The following is a 21,154-nucleotide window of genomic DNA, read 5'->3' as shown; positions in this document are numbered from 1 at the left end:
CTTTGCAATAAATACGTGGGTTTTGGGTTGCCGTTTGGGCACTCGGTCTCTAAAAGGTTCACCATCACTGCTCTAGTGCAACTTACAGGGAACCCTGCTGAAAAATGAAACATCCACCAGCTTCCCCTCCAAAACCCTTTGGCCCTAGACATCGTGAAGTTAGCCCACTGTGAATCTGGGAAACCTTCAAGTGGTTTCTTCAGCAGCTTCAAGCTATGATCTTGGCTAACTGGCTGGTTGCCAGACTCCAAATGGGTCAAGCAACTGTTTATTGTCATTGTGGGCAATGTAGGAGTAAGCATAGTCTTTTGTCACTTGGCAGTCTGCTGCATGCAATTATGCCCTGCTTGTATCTCTTTGTGAAATAAAAGGAGTTCAGCCAGCTCTGAATCAACCAAAAACACTTTATTGAAGGAAAAAACAGTCACAAACGGCAAAGGCTTCATTCATTTTATGCGCTGTGGCTGAGTTAAACATGCCCCCTTTAGTCAATGGCAATCCCTCCTATTGGTCTTTCCAGGATTTTTTATTTGCATTTCCTGGAAGAACTGCCTCATGTCCTGATTGGCCGGTTCGAAGAGAACAGCCAATCGGAATGCAGGCATCAGGATCCTGGAAAGTAATGGAAGCATGCTTCAAGCTCAGGCCTACTAACACAGCAAATACATAACACTTTGTTTAGCTGTTTTGTCCCTTATCCAGCTAAAACTTAGACTCTATGTTTAAATATAGAGTATCACATTATTGAAAGAAAAGGCCACATGCTCAAATCTTCATTCGTGAAAAGTATAACACTTTAGTAACTGAAAATTAATTCCATCTACAATGATTAGAAGGAAAAAGTAATCAGTCTTTTGACATATTAGCCTCATCAACTGTAACATTAATTTTTTCTCAATTCCTATTTATTGTCTATTCCACTCTACATATTCACACAAGAGCAGTACTGCTTTCAAAAACAGTGGTATTGTTATTATGGTAACTATTCTGTGTGAGTGGTTAAGATTTCAACGAGTCTTATCTTGCATATAATAGTTACATTCTGCAAACTTAGGTATCCTTTAATATATATTTTTTCTTTATTTTTCTTCAAAATATTTTTAGTTTAATATAATTTTAATACTCACTACATGTAATAGAGGTTCCTAGACACTTCAGGATGAATAAAAATGTATTTTCTTTAATGAAAATAAGATTATTAAAAACACTGGAATAACTGTTTAATTTTTTAAAAGTTTTTTGCTATGATATGAGGTTGCAGTTTAGCTTGTAGTAGTTAGAGCAGTGGTGTCAAACTCATTTGTTAGGCGGGCCAGATCTGACATAATGGGACTTGGTGGGGCTGAGTCATGCATATCCTAAAACGTAATGCCAGAGAGAGGAGATGTACAGTTTATAAAGGACACAGGCAAACACAATTAAATATATTATTTGTTAACTTAATATAGAAACATGCTTAAAACTCTTGCAAAACTTTGTTTAAAATGGAAAGATAGGGGAATAGTGGGATTTTGCAATGTAATTTTAAAAATAAAACATCAAGGAAAAGCACAAGGATCACACAGCAGAAAACTAAAAAAATAAAATTCTCTCAGCCTGGGAAAACGTGAAATGGCAAGGCAAGGCATTGCAAGCTTCCCCCCCACCCTGGTCTACTCAGATTAGCAATGGCTTTCCAGTGTAATATCCCCCTTTGGCTGTGGGTTCTCAAGTTAGAATACTCACTAGGCATTAGTTCTCACTCCATTTGAGAAGAGACAAAACTGACTCAAAGCATCCACACTTGATCTGCAAGGACACAAAACTCCAGGAAGCTTCAGCTTGCCACAGGAATGCTGGGAAGTTAAACCTCTCCATGGAAACAAAGTTACAAGGAAAACGTGGAGTGGATTTCCCATTCCAGTCTGCTCTGCCTATAGATCTGAGTGGGAAATCCATTCCACATTTTCTTTGCAGCTTCGCTTCAGCTTTAGCCTGTGCAAAGAGAAGGCAGAAGGAACTGGGATCATAATTAACCTCTGAGCTTTGCAGGGAGAGGATGGGGGGAGAGAAGAGAGCCCCGCGGGCCTGATTGAAGCCCTCTGGGAGCTGGTTTGGCCCGCGGGCTGCACATTTGACACCCATGAGTTAGAGTGTCCAACTAGGATGTCAGAGACTCTGACTCAGAAACCGCTTACTTTTACACTTAGTCTGCCATGGAAGCTTAATGGGTAACTCTGGTCCAGTCATTCTCTTCCTCAGTCTAATCTACCTTACATGATTGTAGTTGCAAAGATAATATGAAGGATCGGTAACAGATTCATAAGCCACTTGGGTCCCCACTGTGGAGAAAAGTGGGGCTGTGGCAGAACAGTCTGCTGTTTTCCCAACACCTGGAGAGGCTTTTCTCTTTCTCCAGTAACCCGCCATCAACTGACCTTTGTAGGAATTGCCTGCTGGAAGGGTCAGTACTCCCAGCTTCCCTTCCAAATTCTGAGGCCTTGCCTGTGGGTCTCCCGCTGCCCAGTGTCTGGTCACCACAAGGACCATTTACTGTCTTGTGCGCCCCCAGAGGAATAGCCACTTGCCAATTGATTGCCTTCTCCTGGCTGTCCTTTTAAATTAGCATGTCCAATATGGTGGAGGTCTATGTGGTACAGAGAACCACTACCAGAATCAAAAGTAGAAACTAATTATTAAAAGAATATTTTCACAAGAATACTTTTAGCACCACACAAGATTAAGCAAGGGATTTAAAAGAAATGGGTAAAATGCAATTCCTCTGTCCTTCTCTCTATGCATGCCCTATCAGATGTTAAAATATAGGACAGGCTTCTTCGCTTAGGGTTACAGATCTCTACAGAGTTAGCACTACCTTGAAGTTTCCTTCAGCTCCTCAGGTCAGCACATGGTTAATGGCTACCTCCTCCAGACCTAAGTTAAGAGTTCTGCCTGTTCTGATGGAGGAAGGCACCAAAGCTCTGATGGATGGAAAGCACCAAAGAGACCTCCTCCTTGTTGCAAGGAATTCTTTATCTACTCTTTTCCCTCCAACTGCTGACCAGACCAGGGCCAGGTCAGAGAAACTTTTCCAGATTTTTTTCCTTCCTGAAGTCTCTCTACTATTTAATTCCTCCAAATCTCTGTTCGCTGCTTGGAAGGGGGGGAGCTTAACCACCCCACTGTCTAGAGTCTAGACCAGGGGTGGCCAAACTTGCTGAATGCAAGAGCCGCATAGAATAAATGTCATCTGTTGGAGAGCTGCAAGACATGAACATCAGATGTTTGAGAGCAGGGAGGGAGGGAGGAAGGAAGGAAAGAAGACTGTGAAAAGGAGAGGTGGAAAGAAAGCAACTTTAATTTTAAATGTGTTCTCCAAGCTGCTGGCTGGCTTGGCTTGGATGAGTGATTTAAAGAGACAAATGCCTTCTCCAAGCCAGCCAGTGGGGCGGTAAGAGCTTTGAGAGCCACACAATATGTGTGAAAGAGTCACAAGTGGCTCCCGAGCCACAGTTTGGCAACCCCTGGTCTAGACCTGTTAGCCATTTGTATGAAAGTTTAGAAAACAACTGGAATGACTTTTCTCCTTCCAGACATCCTCTGCTCACAGAGAGAAAAAAAACTTTTAAAACTCAGAATGAAGGTTTTGTTCATTTCAGACTTCCAAAGAAAAATGCATTATATCAAAAAGGAAAAGGAATAGTGTAAAGAAGAAAAAAACTTGAAAGAAAAAACACCTTCTACAAAAACCTGTCATGTCTACAGGTTGTAAAAGATAGTAGATCCAAGGTGGGCAGCTGTATTGGTGTGAAGCAGTAGAATAAATTTTGAGTCCAGTGGCACCTTTAAGACCAACAAAAGTGTAATCATGGTATGAGATTTCATGTGCAAGCACACTTCATTTAAGTTACCTAAAAACAACCAATGTATTGCACTGATTTTCAAAATAGTAAAATACATGTTAAATATTTAAGAAACTTACAATACCATCCTAAGCAGAGATACACCCTTCTAAACTCACTGAAGTCAATAGGCTTAAAATGGCACAATTCTGTTTGAAATTCCACAGTTAGTGTATTTATGTATTTGGGGGAAAATATGCTGCTTCTCCAGGATCCTGCCAGAGGTAACTTACAAAATAATAAAAACGAAACATTAAAAGATATTAAAATCCAGCATTAAAAATCTAGCCCAACATAAAAACATAGACCACTGACAGTTTAAAATAAAAGTTGGTAGAGAACAAAAGAGAAATTCCCTTAATAGCCTTAATTAAAAGCCTGGATGAACAGAAATGTTTTGGCCTAGCACTGAAAGGACAGCGACATAGGCACCAGGTGGTCCTCGAGATGAAGGGCATTCCATAAGCAAGGTAATGCTACTGAAAAAGTACTTTGTGATTGCTACTAGCCTCATCTCTGAGGCAGAGGGAGAGGAAAGAGGCAGAAATGGCAGGGGTGACACTGCACCATCATTTCCAGTGAATACCTGTAAATATCATGGTTCTGCATGCTGTCAGCACAGTGCTCTAGAATCTGGACAAAATACTATGATAAAACCACAGTGGTGTGAAAATCCCGGAGTGTTGCACAGACTGCACACTGACAATGTGACATCACCTCTGGGCAATTTCCCCCCACAAGCCCATCAGGAGGTCTCTCACTGAAGCGGGAGACTGGTCTCCCTACTTTTGAGTCAATCTTAATTGGAGATCTAGACTGGGATGCCAAACATATGGCCTAGGGGCCAAATCAGGCCCCCAAGCAACTGGCTGTCATCTGCTTCCTTCTCCCTCTCTCTTGCTTTCTTCTGCATTACAGTTTGCGTTGCCAGGCTTGCTCAATTGCACAGGAGCTACAGAGCAATGCCTCTATTTTCTCCACTGGCTGAGGCTCCTCCCTTGGGGAGGAGAGACAGTTTGCTTTGCCAGTCTCTCTCAATTGCACAGCAGAGCTACTATGCCAAGCTTCTCTTCGTTCTGTTGGCTGAGGCTCCTCCCCCTCCTGGTCCCCTGGTGAAGGAAGGAAAGAGCCAAGAAAGCTCTTGAGAACTGTTATTCATTTTAAGATGCTTAATTACTCATGTTTTTTATAAACTGGCTGGATTTTTAATGCTTGGTTTTAATTAACAGCTTACAACAATTTATGTTTATATTATGCTTTATTTTGTAAGCCGCCTCAGTATAGTCCTGCAGAGGCAGAATAAAAATGTCCAAATGAACAGATGTGCCGAGTCTGCTATTTATCATATCCCTGATGCTGCATGTCTACCCCATAAACATATCTACATATCAATTAATAATTTATTTTGTCTGCATAACGATGCCAAGCTATCAGTGCAGGCTGATTTCGGAATGGTGTGACATCCTAACACAAAAAAAACACCTAATGGCATAAACATGTGTGAGATGAGGTCATTATGATTACTAAATTTTTCACCCTTTTTGCACATATAGGTGTCACAAATTTATATAAAGAAAATTAGTTTCTTTGCATGACTGCCTGGGAATTATGGCAGAGCTGCAAATTTTAGAAGCCCACAGGAACCATGGCAAAGCTTAGAATTTTAAAAGCCTATAGGCTTGATTACTGAGCCACACAAAAATGTTAAAAATGATCTTGTTGCTAAGCATAGGAAATTTTCTTACTATATACCATAATAATGTGGCAGAATAGAAATAAATTTCTTTAATAAAGAAAGCTATAGTACCCTGAGGTGAAATAAATGTATTATTTGCATTTCCAAACATTCCTGTTTTAGGAACTAAATACACGCATTACCAAACCATTTAGGCAATAAAATTTAACAGTAGCTGACCTTCCAGATTAAGTAAACAAACCTTTCTAGCCAATGTACTTCCCTCTGAACTCTGCAAGATGATAAGCAATACCTTAATTACATTCATTTACATGACTTTGAAATTGTTCCAGACTGAGGTCAATGGCTACAAGGTCACCAAGTGTACAGAATTAAGAGAGACACAGACAGATAATTAGGGGCAGTTTATTCAAACTGGATATAGAAGGTTTCTCTCTAGAATTACTATGAACAAATTAAGAACAAGGGCCCACATTTTTCATCATTTTAATATAATAAATAAACATTCTAATATATAGATGATAATGAGATTTTCCTTTCTTTACATGGAACATTTTGAAAAATGATTAATGGTCAATACTGCAGAATCACAGAATCATAGAATTATAGAGTTGGAAGTGGCCTCCAGAGTCATTGAGTCCAACCCCCCGCACAATGCAGGAAACTCACAAACACCTCCCCCTAAATTCACAGGATCTTCATTGCTGTCAGATGGCCATCTAGCCTCTGTTTAAAAACCTCCAAGGAAGGAGAGCCCACCACCTCTCGAAGCCTGTTCCACTAAGGAATCGCTCTAACGGTCAGGAAGTTCTTCCTAATGTTGAGCTGGAAACTCTTTTCATTTAATTTCAAACCACTGGCTCTGGCCCTACCTTCCGGGGCCACAGAAAACAATTCCACACTATCCTCTATATGACAGCCCTTCAAGTACTTGAAGATGGTGATCATATCACCTCTCAGTCGCCTCCTCTCCAGGCAAAACATCCCCAGCTCCTTCAAACTTTCCTCATAGGACTTGGTCTCCAAACCCCTCACCATCTTCGTTGCCCTCCTCTGGACCCGTTCCAGCTTGTCTACATCCTTCTTAAAATGTGGTGCCCAAAACTGAACACAATACTGCAGGTGAGGTCTTACCAGAGCAGGGTAAAGCGATACCATCACATCACATGATCTGGACACTATACTTCTGTTGATACAGCCCAAAATTGCATTTGCCTTTTTAGCCACCTCATCACACTGTTGACTCATGTTCAGTGTATGATCCACTAAGATCCCCTAGATCACAAGAACACAAGAGAAGCCATGCTGAACCAGGCCAACGGCCCATCCAGTCCAACACTCTGTGTCACAGTGGCCAATATATGTGTGCATGTGTATACACACACACACACACACATATATATATATACACACACACACACACACCGTGGCTAATAGCCACTGATGGACCCCTGCTCCATATTTTTATCCAATCCCTTCTTAAAGCTGGCTATGCTTGTAGCCGCCACCACCTCCTGTGGCAGTGAATTCCACATGTTAATTACCCTTTGGGTGAAGAAGTACTTCCTTTTATCCATTTTAACCTGACTGCGCAGCAATTTCATTGAATGCCCATGAGTTCTGGTATTGTGAGAAAGGGAGATAACGACTTCTTTCTCTACTTTCTCCATCCCATGCATAATTTTGTAAACCTCTATCATGTCACCCCACAGTCGACGTTTCTCCAAGCTAAAAAGCCCCAAGCGTTTTAACCTTTCTTCATAGGGAAAGTGTTTCAAACTTTTAATCATTCTAGTTGACCTTTTCTGCACTTTTCCCAATGCTATAATATCCTTTTTGAGGTGCGGTGACCAGAATTATACACAGTATTCCAAATGAGATCGCACCATTGATTTATACAGGGGCATTATGATACTGGCTGATTTGTTTTCAATTCCCTTCCTAAAAATTCCCAGCATGGCATTGGCCAATTTTATTGCAATTTCACACTGTCTCGACATTTTCAGTGAGTTATCTACCACGACCCCAAGATCTCTCTCTTGGTCAGTCTCTGCCAGTTCACAATCCATCAACTTGTATTTGTAGCTGGGATTCTTTGCCCCAATGTGCATTACTTTGCACTTGGCCACATTGAACCTCATCTGCCACTCACCCAGGCTCGACAGATCCCTTTGGAGTGCCTCACAATCCTCTCTGGTTTTCACCACCCTGAACAATTTAGTGTCATGTGCAAACTTGGCCACTTCACTGCTTACTCCCAACTCCAGATCATTAATGAACAAGTTAAATAGCATGGGACCAAGTACTGAGCCCTGCGGTACCCCACTGCTTACCGTCTTCCACTGCAAACACAGCCCATTTATACTCACTCTCTGCTTCCTATTAATTAGCCAGTTTTTGATCCACAAGAGGACCTGTCCTTTTACTCCATGTCTCTCGAGCTTACTAAGGAGCCTTTGATGAGGAACTTTATCAAAAGCTTTCTGGAAGTCAAGGTAAACAACATCTATTGGGTCCCCTTTATCCACATGTTTGTTCACCCCCTCAAAGAACTCTAACAAGTTAGTGAGACAAGATCTTCCCTTACAGAACCCATGCTGAGTATTCCTCAATAACTTGTGTTTATCAATGTGCTTACTCCTTCTATCTTTGATAAAGGTTTCTACCAACTTTCCCAGTATTGAAGTTAGACTGACTGGCCTGTAATTTCCCGGATCTCCTCTGGAACCCTTTTTAAAGATGGGGGTGACATTTGCTACCTTCCAGTTCTCAGGAATGGAGGCAGATTTCAATGAAAGATTACATATTTTTGTCAGGAGATCCACAAGTTCAACTTTGAGTTCTTTCAGAACTCTTGCATATATGTCATCCGGACCTGGTGACTTATTAATTTTTAATTCATCTATCAGTTGTAGGACCTCCTCTCTTGACACCTCAATTTGACTCAGGTCTTTCAACACCCCTTCCAAAATTTGTGGTTCTGGAGCAGGGAAACACTTTTCATCTTCCACAGTGAAGACGGAGGCAAAAAAATGCATTCAGCTTCTCAACCATTTTCATATCCTTCTTCAGTAATTCTTTTATCCCTTGGTCATCCAAGGGCCCCACTGCCTCCCTGGCTGGTTTCCTGCTTCTAATATATTAATATATATATATATATATTTCCTGCTTCTAATTGTTATTGTTGGTCTTTATGTTTTTGCAATATGCTCCTCATAGTCCCTTTTTGCCTGCCTGACCACAGTCTTGCATTTGATTTGCCACAGCCTGTGTTTCCTTTTATTAATCTCACTTGGACTAGCTTAAAGGAGTCCTTCTTATCTTTTACAGCTTCCATTACTTTGTTTGTTAGCCATGCAGGCCTTTTCTTATACCTGTTTGTGCCTTTCCTAACTTGTGGAATATATTTTATCTGAGCTTCTAGGATTGTAGTTTTAAATAGCCTCCAAGATTCCCCAAGGGTTTTGACTGTATTTACCTTTCTTTTCAGTTTCCTCTTCACATGCCTCCTCATCTCAGAGAATTTACCCCTTTTAAAGTTAAACATGGTTGTGCTGGTCTTTTGGGGGCAACTCCCTATTTATACAAATGGTGAAATCAATAATGTTATGGTCACTGCTCCCAAGCAGTGCAATCACTTTTACATCTCTCACCAAGTGTTGGGTATTACTTAGAACCAAATCCAGGATCGCCCCACCCCTGGTAGGTTCCATGACCATCTGCTCCACAGCATAGTCATTGAGAGCATCTAGAAACGCAATCTCTTTCTCTCAACCTGAACACATATTGACCCAATCAATCTGCGGGTAGTTAAAATCACCTATTATGACAGTTTTGACGTTTAGCCGCTATCTTTAATCCTTCCATCATATTATAATCATCCTCTATCTTTTGATTTGGTGGATGATAACAAACTTCCATAGTTAAATTTCCTTTTGGGCTCTCTATTTCGACCCAAAGCATTTCTAGAAGGGGATCTAATTCTTTGACCTCAGTCTTACTGGACGGTATACCCTCTCTGACATACAGAGCCACCCCACCTCCAACACTTCTCTCCCTATCCTTCCAATATAACCTATATCCAGGAATCACCGTGTCCCACTGATTCTCCTCATTCCACCAAGTTTCTGAAATTCCCACAATGTCTATGTTTTCCCCCAGCACTAAACATTCCAACTCACCAATTTTACTTCAAACACTTCTAGCATTTGTATACAAACACCTATAACTTCCCAGGCAAGTTAGGCCCACAATCTTCCTCCTGCTGCCTCGAGACTTTGGCAGACACTCCATACTGTTAGTCACCATCATTGTGTTCTAAGGAGTTTTACAACTAGACTGAACCCATACTAGACTTAGTGCCTGCTGAAGTTCCATCTTGTATCAGAAGAATAGGAATAATAAATGGTTCACCATCTCAGTGGACAACTCTGATCCATTACCCGGTAGAAAAGTAACAGCTAACCTTTCATCTCTGCCACCTTTTTTATTTTAAGCGCCAGCAGCTTGGTTCCATTTGAGGACAAGCGGAGACCGTCTCTTTTGTACAGCTCCCGCTTGTTCCAGAAAGCATCCCAGTGCCTAACAAACTTCCTCCCTACACCATCGTCTCATCCACACCTTGAGACTTCTAATTTGTGCCTGTCTCTCCTGCCCTGCACGTGGAACAGGTAGCACTTCTGAGAAGGCTACCTTGGAGGTCCTGGCCTTAAGTCTCCTGCCTAGCAGCCTAAATTTTTTCTCCAGGACCTCACGACTGCATTTCCCCACAATGTTGGTGCCAACATGCACCACAACCACTGGCTCCTCCCCAGCACTGTCTATCAGCCTATCTACAACACGCGTAATGTCCGCTACCTTCGCACCAGGCAGGCAAGTCACCATACGGTCACTACACGGTTTTGCCACCCAGCTGTCTACTTGCCTAAGGATCGAATCACCAACTACCAAGACCCACCCCCCTCTCCCTGCCCAGGGATGGTTTCTGCCCCCCTCCCTGCCCAAGGATACCCGCTCACCAACTGAAGAAGAGGTCCCTTCTGAGGGCGCATTCCCCTTATCCTCAGCAGGGTGCCCTGTTCCCTCTCGACCCTCATGCTCCCTGGCAACAATGGGGCTGCCACATTCAGAGTGGGGCTCATCTAATATGTCCCCGAGAGTCTTCTCCGAGCGCCTAACTGACTGTCTCCACTTCTCCAGGTCAGTCACCTCGGCCTCAAAAGTACGAACTCGTTCCTTGAGTACCAGGAGCTCCTTGCATCGAGCACACACCCAAGACTTCTGTCCTGTGGGCAGATAGTCATACATGTGACACTCAGTGCAAAACACTGGAAAGCCCCCACCCCACCCCCTGCTGGCATTCTACCTTCATGATAGCTTTTTTTAAAATCTACAGTCCCCTTTTAAATCCTGTTTGTTTATCTGGCTCTCATTCTGGAGGGTCTACTTATCTTATTGGGAACACAAGGACAATAGGGATCTGGGTTCCTGGTCCTTACACAGCCCCCAGGCTAAGAGCCACAGGCCAAGAGCTCTTTAGCTCTCACCCTTCGGCTCACACCAAAGGCTCGCGCCTCTGGCAAGGCGCAGGTTAATAATGCACATACTACTGCTAAGACCAGTCTCCCCCATCCTATAACCATGCATTGGATTTTTCCTACCTAAATGCAGAACTTTACATTTATACCTGTTAAAATTCATTTTCTTGATTTTAACCCAGTTTTCCAGCCTGTCAAGGTCATCCTGTATCCTGTTTCTGTCTTCTTCTGTGTTTGCAACCTCTCCTTATTTTGTATCATCTGGAAATTTAATAAGCATTCCCTCTATTCCTTCATCCAAATCATTTATAAAGATGTTGAACAAAACAGGTCCCAGGAAAGATCCTGTTTTTTTAAAGAGAAAAAACATTTTATTGCTGTGAATTCAACTATTACATTCCATCTTTTCATTACACTCCATTTTATATCCTATTTCAAAGTCAACTTATGTAATAAAAAGTTATTTTAACAAATTTAAGCGACTATGAAAACCTCAAAAAATTATTAAAACAAAGCAAAGGTGGATTACATCATATATTTATACATTAATTGATATTCTTACATTCTTACCAATCTCTTTTCATTTGTCTTGCCTCTATAGTTCTTTTCTTTCTCATTTTGATCCACTACCTTCCTCATCTTTGACACTATTTTGTATCCACACATAAAGTTTTTCCCATTTTTTATTAGCCAATATTTTTTATTTCCCTTTAAGTATCGCAGTAAGTATATCAGCTTCTGCAGCTTGTAAAACCTTATCTATTAATTCTCCCAAACTTGGGATTTTCTCGTCTCCGATATTTTGCATATAGTATTTTTGCGGCTGTTACAGTGTGAATTAGCAAGTGTGCATCTTCTTTAACCACCTCTTTCCTCACCATAGATAGTAATATAACTTCAGGCTTAAACTGAATTCCGCTTTTCAACATTCCTTGCAGGAATTCATAAACGCTTACCCAATATTTTTTTTGCCTTACTAGATGTCCACCACCAGGACAGATCCTTGAGGCACTCCACTTGTCACTCCTCTCCAAGAGGATGAGGAACCATTCACAAGCACTCTTTGGGTGCAATCTGTCAACCAGTTACAGATCCACCTAAAGGTAACAGGATCCAAACCCCATTTTACCAACTTGTCAACAAGGATAGTATGTGGAACCAGACATTATACTTCACACAAATGTTGGAACACACCACACATTACAGACTGAAAGGAACATTTAAAAGCAAGGCTTAGAGCAGGGGTGGCCAAACTGCGGCTCGGGAGCCGCATGTGGTTCTTTCACCATAGTGTGAAGCTCTTGAAGCCCCCATCACACTGTGGGCCAGCTTGGAGAAGACATTTGTCTCTTTAAATCACTTCTCCAAACCAAACCCACCAGCAGTTTGGCAAATACATTTAAAGTTAAAGTTGCTTTCTTTCCACCTCTCTCTCCCATCTATTTGCCTTCCTTCCCTTCCCTCAAACATCTCTCAAACATCTGACATTCATGTCTTGCAGCCCTCAAACATCTGACATTTATTCTATGTGGCTCTCATGGCCACCCCTGGTTTAGAGCTATCTGGATGTAATGAGCACATACCTACACTTAGGACTGCCAGCCCCCAGCAACATTTAAAAGCAAGGTTTAGCATTATCTGGATGTAATAAGCACATACCTAGAATTAGGTTTGCCAGCCTCCAGGTTTGAGCAGGGAGTTCCCTGCCTTTGGGGGCTTCTCCTGGCACCCAAACAGTGACATCACGCATGATGACTTCATGTAGATGTGATGTCTTCATGCTGGGGACATTGTGCAGGACACTCTGGTTTGAGGGAAAAGCTCTATGGTTTGAGGGTTATTTTTTTTTTGTTTGAGGGTGTAGCATTGATGTTTGAGGGCACAACAGAGCTTACCTTATTACCAGAATACACACTGGACCAGGGAGATACCAAAACCAAATATTCCACGGGCAATATGTCCATGGCTGACATGTTCCCTCCTCCCTTTTTCCAAAGGTATACCAATTTCCTATTCCTTTGCATGATTCATAGTAACTTAATATCTACAGCTGTAAACTTTACTATCTCTATATAGAGCAGGGGTGGCCAAACTGTGGCTCAGGAGCCACATATGGCTCTTTCACACATATTGTGCAGCTCTCAAAGTCCCCACTGCCCCATCAGCCAACTTCGTATTTTTTAAGTTGAAGTTGATTTGTTTCCACCACCCCCTCCTTCCTCTCCAACCTATTTGCCTGCCTGCCTGGTTTCTTGAGGCTCTCAAACATCTGACATTTATTCTAGGCGGCACTTACATTAAGCAAGTTTGGCCTCCCCTGATACAGAGTAACGAAAATTCTTTATTCATAAAAATATAAATTTGTTTCAAATTATTTATATGGATCATTTTCCCCACACAAAACAATACAGGATTATGTTACTCAGTGAATACAAATACCACTGGTTCAGTCAAAACTTTAATGTTTGCACAAAGGTTTCTCCATTTACTCTAACATTAGGAAATTATCACATGTACAAAGGAACATAAGTGTGAATCTGTTACCAACACTTCACTAGACAGAAACGTATTTCTTTTATTTATGCCTGTCCCTATGGTTTTTTGCCACATTGTAATAGATAAGAGAAGTGGATATATAAATTAATAATGTTATCTTTTCACTAAAGAGTAAAAAACAGAGTTTATTATTAAAACAAAAAACAGTAATGTTAGGTTGTTAAGTGATAAGATGGATGTTGAGCTGCTTATAAACTAAAAAAGATTAAAATATAAGGTTCTCAGTTAAAAGTTTGAACTAATGGAAAATTAATAATTTGGCTTGTAAATGACTAATGAATGAAACTTATGTAAATTTGAATGTTGCCAAAACCTTTAAAACTCCACTCCACCTGAATTTAACCAGTGCTACAAATCCTGGAAGAAAAAGAAATTTCCTGATGGAATTCTCACTTATTGTGGGACAGCTGCCCTAAACCTGCAAAAGCTGCTTTATTGAACTTTTCCTAATCCAGGCTTCTAATACTCACTATCCTCTTCCACCAAGCAAACATTATCTCACTGTGATGGTGCAAGTCCCTACAGATGCAGTATATGTATCACAATGCTGAACTGATTATACAGGGCTGATCTATGATGTCTGCATACTTGGAAGATTTTTCTTTCAGGTTAGAAAGAAGAAAAAATAGATACCTATGCAGCCGGAACCCCTGACATCACCATTGTTTCACACAAGGCTCTGTTGTAGGAAAAGCCCAGCATGACCTCATTTGCATATTAGGCCACACACCCTGATGCCAAGCCGCCAGAACTGCGTTCCTGCTCAAAGAAAACCCTGTTATGTATTGCTCCTAATAGAGTCCAAGACACATTAATGAACGACTTTTGTTCAAGTTGGTAGCTGTGCTGAGGCTGAATGAAGGATTGCCTTCACATATCCTCTTAACTTTAATTTCTGAAAGGAACCTTGCCATTGCTGTGTACACTCTTCTATTCAAGCTCCTTTGAGGTGTGACTTGGCTCCAGTAGATACATGTCTTGAATGCTAATCTTAATGGGTCCCTGTGGTTTTTGCCACTCCCCTTGCCATCCTTGGCTTTTTATATCTTGGGTTGGGTGATCCATTATACTACCTTTCTGGTCACTTCTACTTAATTACTGTCCCTAGCAACAGTCCTGAAACTGAGAATGCACGGGTGCCTTGAACATAATTTGGGAACATTTTAGAAACTTACTCTATACAGCACTCAGAGCTCCAAAAACTGCCATAAAATGATGTCAGGTAAATTAAATGCTGGCTAACTTTAGTCACGAAGAAAAGCTCATATCAACTGCACTGATTACTCAATTAAGAACAGCAGTGCCAGTGTAAATGTAAATATGTTGAATCCAAAGACTGAATCTATTCAAACAAGTCCTTTCTGCCAGTTGAAGTGGGTTATAATGTCTCCTTTCTGCTGCAGAAGAGAGAATAGCTTCATGAGCAGCATAAGGAAAAAGTAAGAAGAAAATTAATTAAAATTGTGCTGCCTCCACTAGCTAAAAACAACTTTTGGATTCTACCCAGCAGTTTGGATTTGAAGGGCTCTCAGCTGCCTTTCCCTTCTTTCTCTAGCCTCATACAGTTCCATTTCTTTTTTTAAAAAGTACTCTTGAAAGTCAGAAGCCCCATAGACCAGTTTAGGGTACGAGAAGGAAAAACTGGCAGAAGAGCTCATGCAAGGGACAAAAGCATGACTTTTGATGGCTTCCTGTTTTCATGGAAGTCTGTGTAAATTTCATTTTTTTTTTAATTTTTAATTTTTTTCTATTTATATCCCACCCTCCCCACCGAGGCGGCTCAGGGTGCCTTATTATCAGGAACTTTGAGAACAGAATGGAGAGAAAAATTGCTGAATTACAAATTATTATGAAACTTGGAACAAACACCTCCCCAGGACTGAACAGGGATATTGGTTTTTTTATCTCATTACATATGCTAAACCCACTCTCAGGGAGTATAGCTATACATCCACAGTATTCCAATGTATTTCTCTTTTATAATAGTGTGTCAGAATAATGTTTTATAGTGACATATTCAAATAAGGGATATTGGCTATTCATCTCATTACATATACCTAACCCATTTTCATTTTATGTATTCTTGTTTTCTAATGGCAGACTAGAATGATGTTTATAATGTATAGATTGATGCTGATAAGTAAATTAGGCAGCCTACAACTAGGAAATACATGTCCTTCTGTGATTTGCAAAAATACCAATTGGCAGGGAACTTTATTACCTTTTATGGCTATCTAGACCAAATGGCCAAGCCACACTATTTTATCATGTGACCACAGCCAGTTTGCACTCTTAAGCAACAAACTGCATGTATTTCAGCCCATAATACCCGATCCCCTCGTCTGATGAAGCATACTTAGAGCACACGAAAGATTACATTCTGAATAAAACTTTGTTCGTCTTAAAGGTGAAACTTGATTCCTGCTTTATTCAGCTGTAAATCTTGTACTATTTCCAAGTGTCTTTCAGCCTTTGGGATCAGTTTTATCATGGGGCAGAAAAAGAAGCAGCAGGCAGCTAATAAGTATGGATTACACTCATTTTTTCCTATTTTAAAGAACTAGTGTGTAAATATAAAAACAACTTAAAGAAATATTATAGTCCCTAGGGATAATCGCAGCTAACATCCTTACAAACAATGCCTACTTATTTATAAAGCAAAGCTGATGCAATACACAGCTGAGACCAAAGTCTATACAACAACACAATCTGACCTCTGTTTGACTTTAACTAGGATAAAAATGGAGCTGTTTCACCAGGCCTTTGGTTGAGGTGGCAGCCGCTCAACAATCTCAGCCTCCCCTGCTCTCAGCACCTGCTTTAGTGCCCCGTATGTTATTCTGTTTCCAAGACTGTAAAAGAAGGCATAATAGAAATAAGGTGCTATTAACTCTCATCTAGCCAACCTCTTGCAGGAAGCACTATGGACTACTTGAAGGTGCTTGTTTAGTTGCCATCTTGTTTTAACTGTTTTACACCTGGGTTTTTAAATTATACATTTTAATGTTTATTATATTTTACTATATGTTGTAACCACCTTGAACCAACTTGTGGGGAAGGGTGGGATATAAACCTAATGACTGATACACACATACGCAGAGCTACCTTTAACTAGCAGGAACCTTGAACTTTATCAAAACTATTTTATTACCTTAGCAGTGTATTAATAATCTTGCAACAGAAGAGATGTTATTTCCCTGAGTTTACAAAGTCATAAATGTGACAAGGCACACAGTCAGACTTGTTGCACCACTTATTTTATGTTAAGCTCATAAGATGCCTTCTGAAACAGTAAACTGCTGATACAGTGAGATCACAGAATCTTCAGCAGCTTCCGCTGTACCCTCTCTTCTATCAGTATCTACCATCTCTACCCTCGTAATTATTGAGGCAAATAGGCTTTCAAATATGCATATGCATAATGTGATTGAAGCGTCTCAGTTGTAGTATAATAAAAATAGCACTGAATTATACTTTAGCTCAGGTTACATACAAAAATCCACACACCTTGGGCGTAGAGGAATAATAAAGATAGTAGGATGAGTCACTTACCAAACTTAAATTACCCAGGAATTGTATATGTAGAGACGGAAGGGGTTAGGAGGTTTCAATACAGATAAACTCCACCCATCAAACATATAAAGGTGCTGAAACATGTCCTTGAGCAATCACTTGAAAAAAATCATCACATGATTCATGATTGCTGGAGAGGCAAAAGGAGAACGGGTCTTCTGAGTGTATATACACATGCGTATACTTCTCATATAGCTGCATGAATGCACACATTCCCAAGCAGCTTACATAAATAGGGTGTGTACAGGCTGTCTTCTTTGATGTATAAACTGGAGATACAGCGAATTTTACAGGAAATTCACCCACAGCTGAATTTGTCTGGTTCAACAGCAGTGCTCAGAGCCAATAACCAGATGTTTGGTTTAGTGGGAAACACCTCAACTTCTCAAATGACTTGACAGGTTTGCAGCTGTCATTACCCGTGCTTGCTATAGGGTTGCCAAGTCCATTTCAAGAAATATCTGGGGACTTTGGGGGTGGAGCCAGGAGACTTTGGGGTCGAGCCATAAGCAAAGTTGTGACAAGCACAACTGAACTCCAAAGGGAGTTCTGGCCATCACATTTAAAGGAACCACACACCTTTTAAATGCCTTCCCTACATTAGAAATAATGAAGAATAGATCTCCATAGGGAATAATGAAGTGCCTGGCAGACATTTCCCTCCCCGCCCCCATTTCTGACGACTCTGAAGCAGGGGATCGGCATCTCTACTCACGAGTTGCTGAACTTCCAACTTCTTCAAAGTAACACAGAGCAACAAAGGTTCAAGTTTACCTTTCCTAAGCAAACGACCTCTGAAAAGATTGTGCAACCAACGAAGGGTCTGGGCTGCTTTCACAACCACTGGGAGCAGTCATGTTGTTCAACCTCCTCCCTGCCCCCCACCCCCATTCAGCCTTTAAGACACAGACACACCATCCCAAGAAGCCTTTAGAGGTGGAAAGGAACATGGTGGCTGTGGGGGTGGGGCTTCCCGCCGTCGGCCAGCTGACTGGGAGCGGGAAGAAGCCTGGGAAAGCAGAACCCCCGCTGGGACCTGGGGATTGGCAAGCCTAGCTTGCTATTGTTTGGTGGTGGCCTGAGCACATGAAGCCAGCCAATCAAACCATGACTCAACTGGTTCCTTCATACAAAAATTGCAAGGAAAGTCTTTTCCACTATAGTCTGCACTACAATAATCACACCACAGATTTTTTGCTCAGCACAATCAGGGAGCACTTGCTCTCAACAAAAAATTTTTTTGTTTGTTTCCATTTTTCAGCTGCACAAATCAGGACATTTTTTAGTATCATGAGAATAAACTCAATTGTTACCATCTCAGTTTCTTGATCCTCGTTTCTCAATCTGTCTTGCTTTCTTCCAATTCCTCTGCCTACCTTCATGGCCTTCTTCCCAATTTCCAGATCATTCTGTCCTTCCCCTCATCTATCTCTCCCTCACTTTGCTGTTGGTGTCCCTGTCTCTTCAAATATCTTTTCCTAGCAGTTAGCAGTGCACCTATAATGGTGTGTTATTTCCACATTAAGCTAAAATTGGTTACTGAATAAATGACAAATCAAAATTAATACTTAAGCAAATGTATTCAAGACTTGTCTGAATTCAAATCTCCTGCAATGTTGACCAAGAACTGTTACATTTATTATACAGAAGTTTTATAGTGACAGTTATTCCCAGAACAAAACAGTTGACAGTTAAAACAAAATACTAGGAAAGTGCAACATTCTTTAACTGACATTTACTGCACTGGCCTTGGACTCCTAATCTTCACTAGACAGGTCACACAAATCAATCCATCAGCTCATAAAGGTGTGCTTTCTTAACCTCTAAAACAGATGGGATTGGATAGAAATGTCTAGCATGTCAAACTGTTAATCACTATTGCCCTTTGAACAAAATAACTCACTTAAGTTGAAGCATGGTTGTACAGTAACCAACATCAGTCCGTGGGAAACTCATTTAGCTGTCACACACTCCTGCCACTCCTGCTCTCCCTTAATTAAGCCTAATGCCTTATGATTTGACCTTTTGTGCTAACCTATTAACCCTATCTAGTACAAGTTCAAATATGTTAAACTAAAAACTTGTCGTAAAATATTAAATGCCAACTAAGCTGCTGGAAGTGCAAGTGCTGCTTTTCTATTTTCCCCTCTGTGACTACCAAAACAAGTTGCCCAGCAAACTGAATAATGGTACTGATGAAAAAGTAATTGACACAACTAAAGATGCAACTCTCTTGAATATGTTCTGCATTGTAAATGGTGGAAAATTTCAAACAAAATATTTTGTAAAAATACTCTCCACCCATCTGTCTCGATGCTTGAATCACCAGATTTTTAAAAAATGTATAATCAGAAATAACTATAGAGACTCAATTTTCCAGCGGCAGACAACCATCAGTGATGACAGAAGGATACATATTAATTGTATTATTTATAAATGTAGTGTGGCATCAACTATGCTCAATATGCACCTTCATGAGAGGACATTAGTTGTCCATGGACCAATCTAGTTGTTGACTGGGGGATGATGTCTTATTGTACACATAGAACAACTTCTCAAATATTTCTGCATCAGAGTCATTTTAATTAATTTACTAAGCAATAATGTAAGTTACAGCAATAAATATTAGCTAATCAGAAATGTAAACAGCTATTGTAGCATCTAAATATGATATATACAATCAACCCAATTCATTTTTTCTGTGAAGGTTCCTTAGTAAGCTAAAGAGCTCATAAAACCCTCAGTGATTTTCTCTTTCAGTTCTCTAAGGTAAGTTCTTCGTCTCATTACCTGTCCTACAATAACTTTTGATGGGATTACACCAACAGTTAATTCTGAATTTTAAAAAGTTTTGTAATTGGATTAAACAGATTTTACTCAAAACCACACTGCTGGTGAAGTAAACTCACAGGTTCAATTTTTACCTTGGCACTAGTTCCAACTTGAAGGTCTTCCTTTCATGAGTCCAAAATGCATCGTAAGTGATCCGAAACAATTCCATACTTTATCTGTAAATATGACAGTGACACTATAAATGTCTATATAATGTTCATTTTTTGAATGTACAGCATGCTACAGTAAAAATTATGCTATTTTTAATCTCAGTTAAAGATACTTAAGTTTGCACAACTCTTCCATTAAAATCATTTATACTTCAAAGTGTTCATTTTAACTATTACAACAACAAAAATTACATTTTTACTAAAGTAATAAGTAATTGCTAAGTGTGGCATGAACCAGTTAAAATTAAACATTTCAAAGTTTACTGACTTCAGAATTAAGTGCATTATTCCCATCCCCTATTTCATGGGTACTTAGAAGTGCTTAATTTTAACTAGTCTTATTGGGCTTGTAAGAAATGCTAACCTTACCTGTATGACCTAAAATTAAACGCAGTTAAGAAGTTCAGCATCTCAATTACAGAACACAAAAAGTTCATGTCATTTATAGTACTATATCTGACTTCAAGCCTCAATGTGTAGCACTGCAGCAATGTGGCATCCATTTCATGAAAAATATCTGAAATTTTAAAACATTCGATTTTGGTTCCATGCAGGCATCATTTAGCAGAAAAAGAGGTGCCAGGGTTCATTAGCACAACTTATTTGCATATGCCACACACCCGACATCACCAGAAGCGGTACTCACTTATATCAGCTCAGCCTCTACCTTAAAATGCTTCTTGAATTATAATGGTCATAATAAAAACTTACTCCTATCATACTTTTTAAATTACTATCTCCTATGTGGCCACAGTGGCATGATGAAGATTTCCATCTGTCTACTTCAGGGGTGTCAAACATGCAGTTCGGGGGCCGAATCAGGCCCCCAAGCAACTGGCTGTCATCTGCTTCCTTCTCCCTATATCTTGCTTCCTTCTGCATAACAGCTTGCTTTGCATGGCTTGCTCA

At 40.4% G+C, this 21,154-nt stretch overlaps 1 protein-coding gene across 2 annotated transcripts in view; it reads right to left on the bottom strand.

Moving 5' to 3' along the window:
• Positions 1–21,154, bottom strand: part of NRIP1 (nuclear receptor interacting protein 1) — a 135,446-nt gene that overhangs the window by 106,270 nt on the left and 8,022 nt on the right. For both annotated transcript variants that reach the window (XM_060234403.1, XM_060234404.1), the window contains exon 2: positions 20,168–20,251. The gene's annotated coding sequence lies outside the window, so the exon portion shown is untranslated. The remainder of the gene's footprint in view (positions 1–20,167; positions 20,252–21,154) is intronic.

Source organism: Heteronotia binoei, chromosome 3 (assembly GCF_032191835.1).
Source record: "Heteronotia binoei isolate CCM8104 ecotype False Entrance Well chromosome 3, APGP_CSIRO_Hbin_v1, whole genome shotgun sequence".
NCBI lineage: Eukaryota > Metazoa > Chordata > Lepidosauria > Squamata > Gekkonidae > Heteronotia > Heteronotia binoei.
This window is presented reverse-complemented; position numbering and strand designations above follow the sequence as displayed.